Genomic DNA, 14,690 nt, shown 5'->3' on the forward strand with positions numbered 1-14,690 from the left:
AAAACATAATTTATGTAGGTATGTGGCCAGCAGGCACGTAACGCAATTTAACTCAATGAAACTTGTGATAAAGGCAAAAAGACCTGCCATTTAATAAACGACATACACAGGCAAGCCGAAGTGGGAGTTTTGAGTTACATAAGCGTGAATTAAATAAAAAGGAAACAAGGTTATAAAGCTAAAAGCTCAGCAAAGGACTTGTCTGGAAAAAATGTAGTAATTGTGAAGGCTGGATGGAGTTTTTAATAGAAGTCAAGATACTTCTAGTTGAAATTTAGTTTGAGGCTCTTACTTTACTTCAGTTTTTTTACAAGAACTTACTGACGGCAACTTTTCCAAACTTCAGTTTAATTTTATTTACGTGAGAATTGCAATAATTAGTAATACAATAATTATATTTAATACTTTGTTTACACGATTTGCAACCTCACTTCAATTTCTTTGCGAAAGGCTGAAGTAAGTCAAATTTCATTCTATAGGAATTTAAACAAAATAGTTTGAGTAAAATAAATGTAAAGAAACCACTTAGACTAAGAAAGTTTAGGTTTATTTCAATTTTTTTTCGTTATGAAAAAAACGAGTAGCGGTATTTTCTGTGGGCCTAAGCCACCGTGCGATGATCAAGAAAGTTTATCAGCTGATTAATTTAAAATTCGCAAATATCACTAAGCAGCTGATTAAAAAATAGCTTATTAAAATATGCCGCTGTATAAAGAAACTGAAAATTTTTAACCCAAAATAAAGGGTTTCCCAATAAGAGGTGTTATTTTGATATTAGATCAATGGTTTCGTTGCTTGTGTGGCACGTAGCGCCATCTTGTTGAAAATAAGCGTTGCCCAGATCAATACCATCCAATTCCGGCCATAAAAAATCGTTAATTATTTCTCGATAGCGCAAACCATTCGCCGTAACAGTTGCTCCAGCTTCATTTTTGAAAAAGTAAGGTCCAATGACTCCGCCGGACCATAAACCGCATCAAAAAGTCACACGTTGAGGATAGAGAGGCTTTTCAACAATAACTCTTGGATTTTCTGAGCGCCAGATCCGACAATTTTGCTTGTTGACGAAGCCACCGAGGTGGAAATGGGCCTCATCACTCAAGATGATTTTTCGATGGAATTCCGGATCATTTTCATGCATTTCAACGACCCAATCAGCAAAGAGAGTTCTTGTGTTAACTGGACTTTATGAGCCTTAAGACCCAAATCTTTATGCAAAATACGGTGTAATGATGTTTGTGGAATGCCTAATTCCATATAACGAGAAGGAATGGACAAACCTGGTTTGTTTTCAACACTTTCGGCAACAGCAATAATATTTTCGGCTGTTCTTGAGCGACGTGCACGGCTTTTATTCTTTGCATCACTAATTTGACCCAACAGCTCAAATTTGTTCACCAATTCCTGTATTGCGGTCCGACAAAGTGCTACACGATGACCCAAAAATGTTCGAGTTTTACGAACCGTCTCTGCCAAATTTTCACCATTTTTTAGTGAATTTAGTCATTTGTGCGTTGTTTAAGCGTGTATCGTTTCATTTTTATTAATTGCATAGTTTCTACTTGTCAAATATCAAAAAATGACAACTTCAAAAGCGAAATATCGGGCTATTCAAAATAACACCTGTTATTGGAAAACCCTTTATATAATGTGTCACAAAAGTATTCGGAAAACAGCTTTTGAAATATAATACAGCATCAACTTCTCCCAGTATTCCACCTTAGAAGAGTATTCGGTAAAAAAATTTCGAAACCGAAAATACTATTAACTTCTCCCAGTATTTGAGCATAGCACTCTTTTACCGCGCGCATAGCAGGACTAGCCAAAAGGGTTATCGCGCAACTACTGCTTCTGATTGATTGTCTAGTACAATCTGGTCAGTTGATGAGAGTAGAGGTCAGAGTAAAGTATTGGTCGGCGGATAAAAGTGGTTGATTCCCTTCCGGACCCACCAACTTCACATTACAACCTTGTTAGGTATTAAATCGGGCTTGATGGTGGTTTAAAGGGACTCAGCGCGATCTACCAATAATTTTTTTCGACTCTATTTTTCATGGCCAATTACAAAAGTGGCTCCATTTCGTTGTTTTTCAGTACCGATTCGCAAGCGTCAAAAATGATAGACCTGCAATGTGTGAAATCATTAAATGTTCTCCATAAAACTCTAACCACTACGAGGAATTGAAATATATTTATTTCTCTACGCACACAATAATCTCATATTGCCTCCAGCTTATAAGTGGAGCTTTCATTCCACTCAACATTAAATTTACTTAAGTAAAACTTTGACTTAGAAAGTTCGCAATTACTTTTTTAGTATTGATTTTTGCAGTTATCGTACGCATTCCAATACCCTCGTCTTCTTCGTCATCTTTTTCATCTGCAGGAAATTTACTTAAAGATGCTGCACCATAATCCAACTAGAAGGATCAGCAACCGAAAGAAGACTGCATTACCCTTCGACCACAAATGCAATTCGAAGTTTGTCTAAAGAAGAAGAAGTGAGCGCATTGCAAAAACTATAGCACAGGGTGCTTTTTGTGTTCTTAGACGATTTTTTTCGGCCAGGAATTTATTGTAGTTTGAATGGCATTTGGCGGCGGGTACCCGATTTAAATTGTTTATTGTCCAGATCCCCATTGGAATTAAGTCAATCAAGTTTATTTAAACGAAATCACTAATAAATAACTTACCCAGAAAATAAACGAAAAACTCATTTAAAGATACGACTGTTCGGTGAAGCAATAACTAAAAAATATGGATTGTCGAGATGGCCGTTGGAATTCCTGAGAACACCTATGCTGATATAGAGCGTTGCCAAGTCACTGTACACTGTGAAGAGTCTAAAGTTGCCGTAGTAAGTAGTAACAGAGAAAAATACAGGTAAAACTCCGGGTTAATTTCCGAGTAGATACTCGATATTTTGTTGAAATACTGAGCTTTTTTGTACTCGAGTGTCTTCATTGAACAGAGTATCAGCTGGGTATAGAGTGATTATAAATATATTAAATTATTTTCCTGTTATTTATTATTATTTTTTTTAGCCGTAAGCCCAGGCAGCTAGTGCTCCTTTTATTGTAAAATAATAATTTATTGTTATTTTTCATATATTAAATAAATAAATAAATAAATTTTCCTGTTTTTCTTTCAAGTATTCTCGTTTTGAAAAAACATGAGTAATGCTGTAATTGTTGGGCAATACTTATACACAAATCGGAGCTAGAAAAACGACTCAGCTAATTAGACCTCCATAGTACATTTGTTGTAGCTACAACTTTAGACCCCTTATTCAAATTTCTTCCCTTCAGAGACCCCGTTCTTTAGTCTAAAACAGTTTAATATATTAAAAGGTTTGTTGAGGCCGATTCACTCGGCATTGCGATGACTTATGATGGTTGGGATAGCCACCAAAGTATCGTGTTTGGGCAAAAAATAATATAGTGTTTCCGCTGAATATACTTTACATGCATAACTGGACAAAAAACTTGTACTGTATGGTCTTGAGGTCTGAAATAAGTTGTGTATCTATCCAATTTGGCTATTAAGAAGATACATTTTACATCTACATATATCTCACAAAAAAAGGGCCTAAATATGTATGTTCGTTAATAACTAAGCTCAGAATGTTTCCCATTGCGCAGGATTTTTCTATTTTGAAGCTAGTCTATCCTGGTAGGTTTTTTTCGGCACAAATTGCATAAATTTAAAAAATTAATTTTCGAACACCAAAAAATTAAAGATGTCGGAACAAATCCATGTGCTTTTTTTTCGCCATAAAACTTTGAAATGTTTGCTATCACTTTAGAAGTTTCACCAATACGAAACTTTTTTGTTAAAAATAAATAAACAATTTGCACGTATAATGTTCTGTTAGGTATTTGGCCGAAATCCTCCTATTATTTGTAGCGCGCGTCTTGATGTTATTGCATAAATGGAAGAACCTACAGTTTTATGTGGAGCTTTTTCATGCTGGTATTGTGCTTTGCTAAGCCTCCTCTGGACACTTCATCCATCCATAGAAAGGTGGGCTCATTAGAAACAAGTTCCATCAATCCCAACTTTTTTATAATGAAGTCTGAAATGTTATCGATCGCGTCGGGACTATCCAATTATTCTCCCTGTCATAACTCTTCGGGAAATGCTAGCTGTTTGCAAAACATGAACTCCGTCTAATACACCACATCATAAGAAATAAAGCTTTGTAAATTCTCCACTCATCGATCTCGGACTGCCTCAATTACTCTACCATGTCCTGACTTAAGCGGGATGTATTTCATGTCCTACTACCATAGTCCTGAACATACCGATGAAAACTCTTTAAAAGGTTGTTGCTCGTAAGCAGACCATATTGAAAATGAAATGTTTTTTCTACAAATTTTACTTTTCCTCCACTTTTACTCAACATTTCTAGAGTCAAGAGAGAACTAGAAAGCTGCTTACTGAGCAAACCTTTTATCATTGAATCATGATCAAAGTAGAGGTGAGTAGAGGTGAGAATAAACTGGCAACACAAAGACAACAAAATGTGTGCTCACTGATTTTCTGGAAACACTTTGACAATATTTTCAAGTCGATAGAAAATTTTCACCTATACAATACTAAGAACCGTGCGGAAACAGTGTAAGCCATGGTGAAAAAAATTCAGAAATCCAGAAGGTATGGCCAATATCAGACCGTTAACCGGCACTCAGCGAATTTGAAAGAATCAGCTGATTGGCTGACGTAACCGGATTTATGACAGCGGTTTTTTACGAAAAAAACTGAGATTATATTGGTTATATACGAAACAAATCAACACAACCATTGCGAATATTTCTTCGTTGCCGTCGGCACAATGACTGATTGGGCGAGTGTGTGAATGCGTGTGAAATGAGTGGACAGAATTCTACTGCCGAGTACCTGGTAATGTAGCAGCCGAAGTTTACTAGTTCTAGAAGGCAAGGAAATTCAGATGGCTGTTTAGTATAAATTGTCATGTGAAGCACACTGAAATCGTTAGTCGGTAAATCTTTTAGGTATTTTTTTTTTGTATATTTTTTAAAAATTAGTTGCCTATAATATTTACAAATAACATATACATAAGGCAAGCTGGGTAGCTCCAGGCGTTCATTCCAGCTGTTACAAATAATTTTATATATGGAAAGCCATCAATTTTGAGTACAACCTCTATTCGGCATTTATATAGATCAAGAATATTTTTTTTTTAATTTCTTGTCCATTCAAATTTTTTTTTGGTTTTTGTTTTTGGAAATTTCAATTTCAATTTCATAATTATTAAAAATCATTAAAACAATGTCCATAACAAAATTGTAGCTTAATTAAAATTTATTAAAAAGCACGTCGAACTCAAAAGAGTACCCTTTTTTAGCATAGTATAAAATTGCAGAGCTTCTACCCAGCCAAGCGTTTTTGTTATTTGTTCTGCTGCTGCTACGGCTGCTACAGCAAGTTTGTACAACGGAAATCTTTTTAGCAAATTTTGCATACACTTTAAAGCTCTTAAAATTTTAATGAATGTAGTGTTACAACTATCAAACTTCATACCACCGCCTAAACTCTTGCATTACTTCCTTCTTTGCTTCCGTTTTTCATTCGTTACGAACTTGCAACCTCATTGCATGGAATTGTAGTTAGGGTAATTGCAATAGCAAAACTAACAACTACCACAGCAACAGCAACAACAACAACCACAAGTTCATAAGAATAACACGATTTCTCAATTTTCGGCTAACAAACTTTAATGGCTGCCACACAACGTGCCGCCGCGCGGCTACTCACTCCTGCTGTGTTGGCCGCTGCAAGTGGCATTTGAATGGCAGTTGCAACATTGCTACGACTGCGGCCATATCGGCCACATGAACGTACATATGTGTTACCGCAATGCACTTAATTTGCAATTTCCAAATGTGAATTTTTGTTAGTATTAAATAAACTTGGAAAAAAAATAACAAACCGAAAATTCAAAAATCATTTGCACATTGCCACTGTCAGTGGCATAGCTAAAATGTCTGTGGCACAGACACAAAGTGTCGGTTGGCAGACAAGGGACTCACAGCCAGCCAGAAATTGCTGCAGATAGTAAATACGATAGCAGCAACCAAAAAAGCCCACCAAAAGAGCGGCAGTAAAAATGTAAGAAGCAAACTAACCAAACTTTTATTGTGGCTCCAAATAAACGATTGTCGAACTGTCTATTCAGTGCAATTGCACTTCCACACGTTGCTGCCGCTACATTTGCATGCATACCTATATGTGTGTATACCTATGTATATGTGTATATTTATGTATATGTATGGCTGAAAGCTCGTAGTTACAGCTGGTGCAGCAATTTTTTTGTTTAATAAGAAAAAATATCAAAATTACGTTTGTTCGAAATCGCTCAATTTTTATGGCTTTGGTTTGGCTTTAGTCGTGAACCGAATCTTTATTGCAACCAAAACACGTCATTGCACTCTCATGGCACAGTTGCAAGCAACGCAAGCACTAGTGGATGGATAGCAGTGGCAGCAATCAACAACGTGCACTCGCATCACATGCAACGGCTGCTCATAGCCGCACATTGTTTCACACGCACGCAGACACACACACACATTTCGCGCTATAAAGTTACTTCAGCTGCACTTGTGCGGGCCAACACGTCGCAATGGCAGCTCGTTAACTCGTGACTAGCGCGCGCATTCAGCTTCCTTACAACTGCAGCAAAAGGGAAAATAAAAATATGTAACAACAACAAGACAAGAACATCGCTGCATGGAAGTCGGGCTAACTGGTGGTTCAGTAGAAGACGTATCTCAATGTCTATAATTAGCTGTAAATGTGCAGTTTTCACACCCAATCGCGCACACAAACAAACTCGTCTCCTTCATAAGGCAGACGACACACTGTGATCAATCTGTGGAGAAAGTAAACCAACTAAAATATGCTAGTAATAGTACAAAATTAGTACAAAATAGTTTTTAGTACTAAGCAAAATTGTATAGCTCATCAGTCTAATTATAATCAATGGTAAGTGTATATAATGTCATTAGTATTTAAGTCCAGCAACTTAGTACTAAAAATTGTGTACTAACATTTTAGCACTAAATAATGTTTAACTATAAATCAAATTTTGCAGTTAGTTAATCCTAATCGTGAATATCATTAGTATTCACGCACGAGAATTTAGTACTCAAAAATTTAGTATTAAAAAATGTGTTCTAAAAATTTAGTACTAAATAATTTTTTATTATAACTAAATTTTATTGTTAGCATGATGTAATATTTGTTCTTTAAAATCTTGGCAAATTCGCCGTACTTCATTCTTGGAGTGTCGGTCAAAGTGAATGCAATACCTTGGAGTTGTGAAGATCAGTTCACATGTAATACATGTATGTAACTATTTACACTTTTTCTTCGACTTATGAGTGTGCAAAAGAAACCTAAAAGACCCTGATTCAGTTGAAATCCACGCACAAAATAACATTTCAGATTCTTCCCAGGCGCATTAATTTGCTTTCCTCATAGCTAAGAGACCCAAAATCTCTGTTTTATATATTATGAGGATTTGCGAAATGTATTTACACTCTTTTATAATTTGATAATAGCTACTCTACGATTTTTTTCGTACACTGACTCTGTATGTGGTGGCTTTTGAAGAGTTCAAGCACTTGCTCAGCACTTGACGGCATTCCAACTTCCAAACGATTCTCTAGCTCGCAAAACCATTGTAATTCTTTGAAAGGTAGAAATTAAGTACTCTTGTTTTTTCTAATATGGCCATAGTATAATTTTTTCATAGCACAATCCGACCGATCAGCAAGCAAGAATCCCTTTAGATAGCTGCTATCTGGAACATTTTGTGTCGTACCTAAGCTGACTAATTTGTAAATCGTATAATAACTATATATTTAAATTATATTTTTTTCGAAACGAGTAAAAAAAGTAATAATTTATGTAAAGATTTCAGATTTCATGGAATTTATGTTAGAAACACACTTTTTCGACCACTATGCGTATCTCCCTTAGCAATTTTACCACCGCGCTTACTCTATCTTTCAAATCGTGCCATATTATTGGTAGATATCAAAGTCGAGATAATTGCAGCAACATTGCAGTAACAACAAAATTAAAAAACAAAACCAACAACAACAATGTACCTAATCAACTGACTGGCTCTAGCTAAATTGCAAAAATGCAAGCTAGAGACCATAAATGCCGGCTGCATGCGGCTGGGTGTCTTTAATAATTGTTTGTAAAATTTATGGGCGTCGTTAAAGCAAATACAAGACGAACACATATTCACACAAACTTGCATACAAACATGCAAGTTGAGCGGCATGGTGACAAATTCGTCTTTTTAATTTTAATAACTCTAAAAGCAATGAAAATCTCTTTGTCTTTTATGCCACTCATTCTTCTCCTTTACGAGTATTAAAGCAACTGCAAAGTGCACTGACCTTCACAATTGATGAAAATAACATCGCATTAGGAGCGATTAAATTTCTAAACGATCCTCTGGCACTCTTAAATAGAAAGACATTTCTGATTGTGCGAGTTTTTAACCTTCGCAGTTGACATTGTTGGGGAAAATAAATTTGTTCTATTAAGGGAGACCAAATTTATTTTTAATTACGAGTGGAATTACATAAACTCCAATTAGTGTGATGTACGTTGAATGACACTTAACATTACTTTGGATTGGACTTACAGGGTTGAGGCAATAGGGTGAAACCATAGAAAATTGGTTTTAGAATTTACAAGATAAACAGAAGGTGGAAACAGTATAGGACCTCAACACTATTGGGGTCGATGTTTATACAATCTGAAGTTAGTTTTTCCACATTCAAAATTGCGGATCCAATATGGCGAGCGACTTTTAAAAACAATCTAAACTTCGTGAACGGGATTTTGGAACTCGATAATTACGAATTTGAAGTTATATTAATTTTCAAAATTCAAAACGGATCCAATAAAAATAAATCGCCAGACTTTAATTAAGCTGCTTACATATAAGAAGGTTTTGGAGAGAGTTAGTTCGTTTTTGAAAAGTTTAACTAAAAAATATATGGAACAAAAATTAAAAAAAAATCAAAATATTAAAAAAACTATAAAACGAAAACAAAAAATATATGAATATTATAAAAATAAAAAAAAGAATGTTTATTATTCTAAAAAAATCTTCAAATAGCCACATAGACGTGGTTTTTGGAATCGCTGTTTATACAATCTGAAGTTAGTTTTTCTATATTCATAATGGCGGATCGAGTATTGCGGGCGACTTTTGAAAATAATCATCCGATTTTAATTAGTAAGGAGAGTAAGGATAAGCTCCAGTGGTATCACAATGGACCTGCCGAAGGTCTAAGTGTGTCTTACGACAACCACCCTACCTACCTACCTACCTAATTAAGCTGCTTATAGGAATGTTTTGGGGTCGGTTAGTTCGGTAGTTCGTCGAAACTCAAAAGTTTAAATAAAAACTATTTTACAAAAATTAAAAACAAAAATCCAAAAAATAAAGAATTATAAAAAGTACAAAAATTATAAATTCTTGTAATAATAAAAATAGTGTCAAAAAACTTCATGCCGGATTTTAGAGTCGATGGTTACGAATCTGAAGTTAGTTTTTCCATATTCAAAATAGCAGTTCAAATATGGCGAACGACTCTTGAAATTAATTTTTAGGTTAAAAAAAATTTTAATATAATTATAAAAACTAAAATAGCTAATTAATAATTATAATAAATAATTATAAATAAAAAAAGAAAAATTACAAAATAATTTATAAAAAATTCAAAAAATTTTAAAGATTAAAGACAAAATTTTGGATATGAGTTGAAAAAGTTGCAGGGTTCAAAAAACACAAGCAAAGTTATATCAGACTGCAAGCAAAGTTGGAGCCCCCCCTAAATCTGAGGGTCTGCGCACGGACCTGTTGCCGACAGACCATTCACGTCGCTTGGAATACAGTCGCTCGAATGGTTGACAGTGAACGAAATATTTGGAAGCAAATTTTAATGGCTGTACCGAGAAAACGAGACGGTGAATGGAAACCGATACCGATATCACGCAAATGCGTGAGAACAGCTTAGACGGTTACTAAGTTCAACAAGACGGTGCGCCATGCCACACTGCGAATGCAGCAATTGAATTTCTGCAACGAAAATTCCCGGGACGTCTAGTGTCAAAAAGAGGCGACATCGACTGCACCCCCAAATCACCTGACTTAACCCTATAGGCAGATATCTACAGCCAGCTAGAACTGTTGATGTAGTGGACAAGATTGATGGGATTTAGGTTAGCACACTGCCCCAGGCTGTCGAAGAAAGGAACACCCAGTGATCTTAACCGTCTAGCTGCCACACCCGGACATTTACAAAGAAACTTCTCAACATTCTCGGTTTCTGAAAGGACCCCACAGTTTCTGCAATTGGGGTTAAATGCTGCACCTATCCTTACCGCATGTGTGTCAATCGTCCAATGACCGGTAAGTACAGCGGGACTCCACGCAAGACTTTCTGAGTACTCCGTATATTGTACTGGGGCCAAAAGATTTTCGAAATAGCACAAGAAAAAATGGAGCACCATTTGTCCTGCGCTTTCCTGAGAAATAAGTTGTGCAATTCTCCTTTAACAACAGCCAGGTGGATGCCGATGTCTGGGTAAAAGATCTCTGAGACCAATTCAGTCTCCCTACATCAGCAATATCATTTCCCTCTTTGTTCCTATGTCGTGGATTATAGATCAGAGAAATGTTAGCTGCAAACCCAAGAGATTTGATATCCTACACTAGTTTGGATCTGCACCATGGCGCCGTCAGAGCCTTTATCGCGGCTTGGATATCAGAAAAAAAGGTTTCAATCGCTTGAATTCCAAAAATGAGTATCTTATTGAAGAAAAAGAAAGATTAGAAGGCTTTACTTATTTTGCAATTCTAATAATAATACGATAATTTGCCAAATAAAACCGGTTCATGATTTCCAACGAATTTTGAAATTTGCGTACCTATCAGCAATGAAGCATTTAATCAGTTCGCCTGATAATTAGGTCCAATGTACCTTTATTTATATATAAAAGTCAATTTCAGAAATTGGTTTCGGTCAATATGTGCCATTTTCTATGGATATTCATACGTAGTAGACTAACTTCCTTTAGATTAACAAAATGTGCATACCTCTAATGTATCCCTGAATCACTTTTTCGCGTTGTATATTTTTCGCTCACTATAGATCTGCTTACATTTATGCACGTATCTCTATGTATGCACTCATATGAACACACTCTCACATTCCCGTGTGCTATATCCTTCAAAGAAATATTGAGTCAATACATTTCTTTACCCTTACTCAGTTATTCCACTTGAATACACAGCCGAGTAGGTGCACAACAGTTGGATGTAAGTACTATCATGTGCACACATACACACAAACATATGTATATCCTCTTATAGGTATAGTGTAATTTTATGCTTGTATAAATATATTCGAAATGCTATGCATTCTACTCAAATTTCATGCTCGATCTGATTACACACTAACACATAGCCATGTGTTGCACTATTATCTACTTGGATATTGTCTATTTTTGAATTGAAGAAAACACCATTTAATTGTACATGCATACATACATTTGCATAAGTATATACTGGATTTTCAACTGCAAAGGACAATGGCAAGTGTTGAGATTTCAAATATATATCTATATACAAATTTATCTACCAGCTATTTTCTGCGCCCAAACAAAAGTTTGCAGAGCTTTTGTTTTTGCTACACACTCAGATTTGCTCTCGATTTTCGATTTGCGCTCGAACTTCCTTTGTGGCATGAACGCGTCTATACTGCTGTGGTATGCCCTCTGTCGTATCTGGTATATGTATATGTGTGTGTAAAATTCTGCAGCTATTTTTTCTATTGAAGTGTGTGCGTGGCGTGTGCTTGGAGTTGTGAGTTGTCCTGTACGCCGGCTATTTGATTCTTTTGTGTGCGACATGGGGAATAAAGTGGCAAATAAAGCAAATAAATTATGTAGAAGACAAAAAGCAAATGATAAAATATGATGCATAAAAGATAAAGGATAACGTATAAAGTGCATATTTATGCGTCGACAAGGGGCAGTTGAAGTCAAAGAAAAAAAAATTAAAAATTAAAAAAAAACAAAGAACAAAAAAATATTCAACACAAAACAAAGCATGGAGCAAAATTGTTAATAAACATAAGCAAAAAAGCTTCGAGCAAAAGCAATGCTATGGAAAATAAGCGTAAACAAAGTTAAAAGTGTATCAGCAGTAGCCACAAGGCAGCGTGTCCTTTGCAACGCCCAGACTAAGTAGACACTTTGGCAAATAACAACGTCTTTCCGGATTTAACAAAACGGCCATTTTGTTGCGGACAAGCAACAATCGTTCCATATACCTAAAAATATGTATGTATATACTTCCACTCTCGACCCGACCCGACTCGATTCGACTAAATTCAACTTTGCCAACAAAGGATTTTTGCATATTTCCTTTTTAGCGCACAATTTTCTAGCCACCTGCTTTAGCGTACTTTAGCCGGCGGTTACTGTTATTTATGGCACCACAAGATGTTGCACGTTCGGTATGTTGTTGATCATTCCTGTTATTTTTTTTTTTTTATTTTAATTTTTGTTGCATTAAGTCAAAAATTTCCATTTAAATGCGTTTGAACTTTACGAAAGTTTTCGAGTCGTGTCAAACTTTACGTGGGCTGCGAAAACCTCTTTCGGACATTTCAACTGCGCGTAAAGCGCGCAAATTGCAGCAATACGTTCATACTGGTACTATAAAATACTATGTAAGTTGATTTTTCATTCGGCTAACTTACTAACTCACTCACTCACTTACCCACTCACTCACTCACCAACTGCTTTGGAAAGGTAGTGGCGTGGATGAGATGAGGTTTTTAAAAACGTTAAATTTTCACTTCAATTTCGATGCATTGCCATGATTCCAGCTAGAAAAAACAAAGCAAACTGAAATTGAGGAAAAGCATGAAATATAGAGGCAAAAAGTTGAGCCATTTTCCTTGTACTTACTTACGTACAACTTAATTACACTTAATTGCTTCGCTGCAAGTCCTGGCAAAGCGGCAACGGCAATAATTAAAAGAGGATGTCAGCAACATTTCCGAAGCTTTCTTTTTCTGTGTTTTCAAATTAGAAATATTTAGCATTTTTTTAAACCTTTTTGCGTATTAGTGCGCTATGGTGTTACAGTTATGTGCGCATAACGGTTACATGCTAATGATAATTAAAGTTTAAATGAAGATAACTAATAGAAACTTGGAGCAGCTGTTATTCTGGGCGGAGGTATTAACATTGTGGGAAACAGAGGGACTTCAAATGTGGGCACAGTTTCGAGCAGGGCAGAAGATCCACGAAATCTAAAACTATCTTTACCTAGAGAATAAGGATTGGTTATTGTAGAGATTTGGCGGAGATGCCAACTGCAAGTACTTTGTACTTGGAAAATTTCGTCTCCTATAGCGACTTCGGGCGCATCTATTCAAGAGTTCTGATCAAAGAGTATTAAGCAAATCTCTGAAACTCATGTTAACCAGAGAGCTGCTAAGTCGAAGTTCTTGGCTTACGACTCCTAAGGACAAAAGTGCTAGGAGAGAAAAATATCCTCCTAGCGGGGCAGATAAAACCTTTAACAGAGACGTTAAACTTCTTCTTCTTCTTGATTAGCGTGATAACCGCGTACGCGATTTTAACCAGTCGGTTCTTTTTCGTGCTAACCGATGCCAGTTAGACAAACCAAGTGAAGCCAAGTTCTTCTCCACCTTCGTTTTCCTCTGCTAACACCAGCTGGTACCGGGAAGGGAACTTGCCGGACTTACTAAGCATAGGTTCAGGTATTAATGACAAAAATAAAAATAAAAAATTTTAGCGACATAAATAATAAAATAAAATAAAGTGGAATTTTTCGTTCGACCCAAATTCGGGGGCATCAGAATTCGTTTTAGAGGTATGGTTCCTTCAGCAAAGTTTCTTATTTTGATCCCTAGGATATGATTTTCACAGAGCAATGGGCGATTTTTTTGCCTCCCCACAAAAGACACTAAAAGTTCGTCCCAAATTCGGGGGCATCAGAATTCGTTTTAGAGGTATAGTTCCTTCGGCTAAGTTTCTTATTTTGATCCCTAGGATATGATTTTCACAGAGCAATGGGCGATTTTTTTGCCTCCCCACAAATCGACCCGGCCTAATATATATATATATATATCTTATAATACCGAGTCCAACTACACTTCGAGTTTTTCGCGAAGCCAGTTCTCTTTATTTTAACCAAGCTAACCTCATGGCATTCTAGCCTGACCGGTCATATGTTCCATCTTTGTCAGAGCAATTTTTAAAAAATCAAGATAAGGATATTTGAAACCACGACGTGCAAGCGTTTGCGCTCAGATGCCTCATAAAATATGTGCGCAAGTGAAAGAAACAGCAATCAATCTAGCGCCTCACGGCATTCCTTATATTTCAGCCGGTCTTTCAAGAAGAAATACAAGTATTTTAGCTGCCGTCACTGCCGGTGCCACATTTGTGGGCATTGTTATTGTTTTTTGCTCACTTTCTAGTAGCTTTGTACACATTGCATTCCTATCCGATATGTCAGTTAGATAAACTTTGAAATCTTAGCCGAATGCGCCACACAAAATCGTATTGCACTCTTCCCTTTTCGCACCTTTTCG

The sequence above is a fragment of the Anastrepha ludens genome, chromosome 2 (assembly GCF_028408465.1).
Source record: "Anastrepha ludens isolate Willacy chromosome 2, idAnaLude1.1, whole genome shotgun sequence".
In the NCBI taxonomy this organism is placed as follows: Eukaryota; Metazoa; Arthropoda; class Insecta; order Diptera; family Tephritidae; genus Anastrepha; species Anastrepha ludens.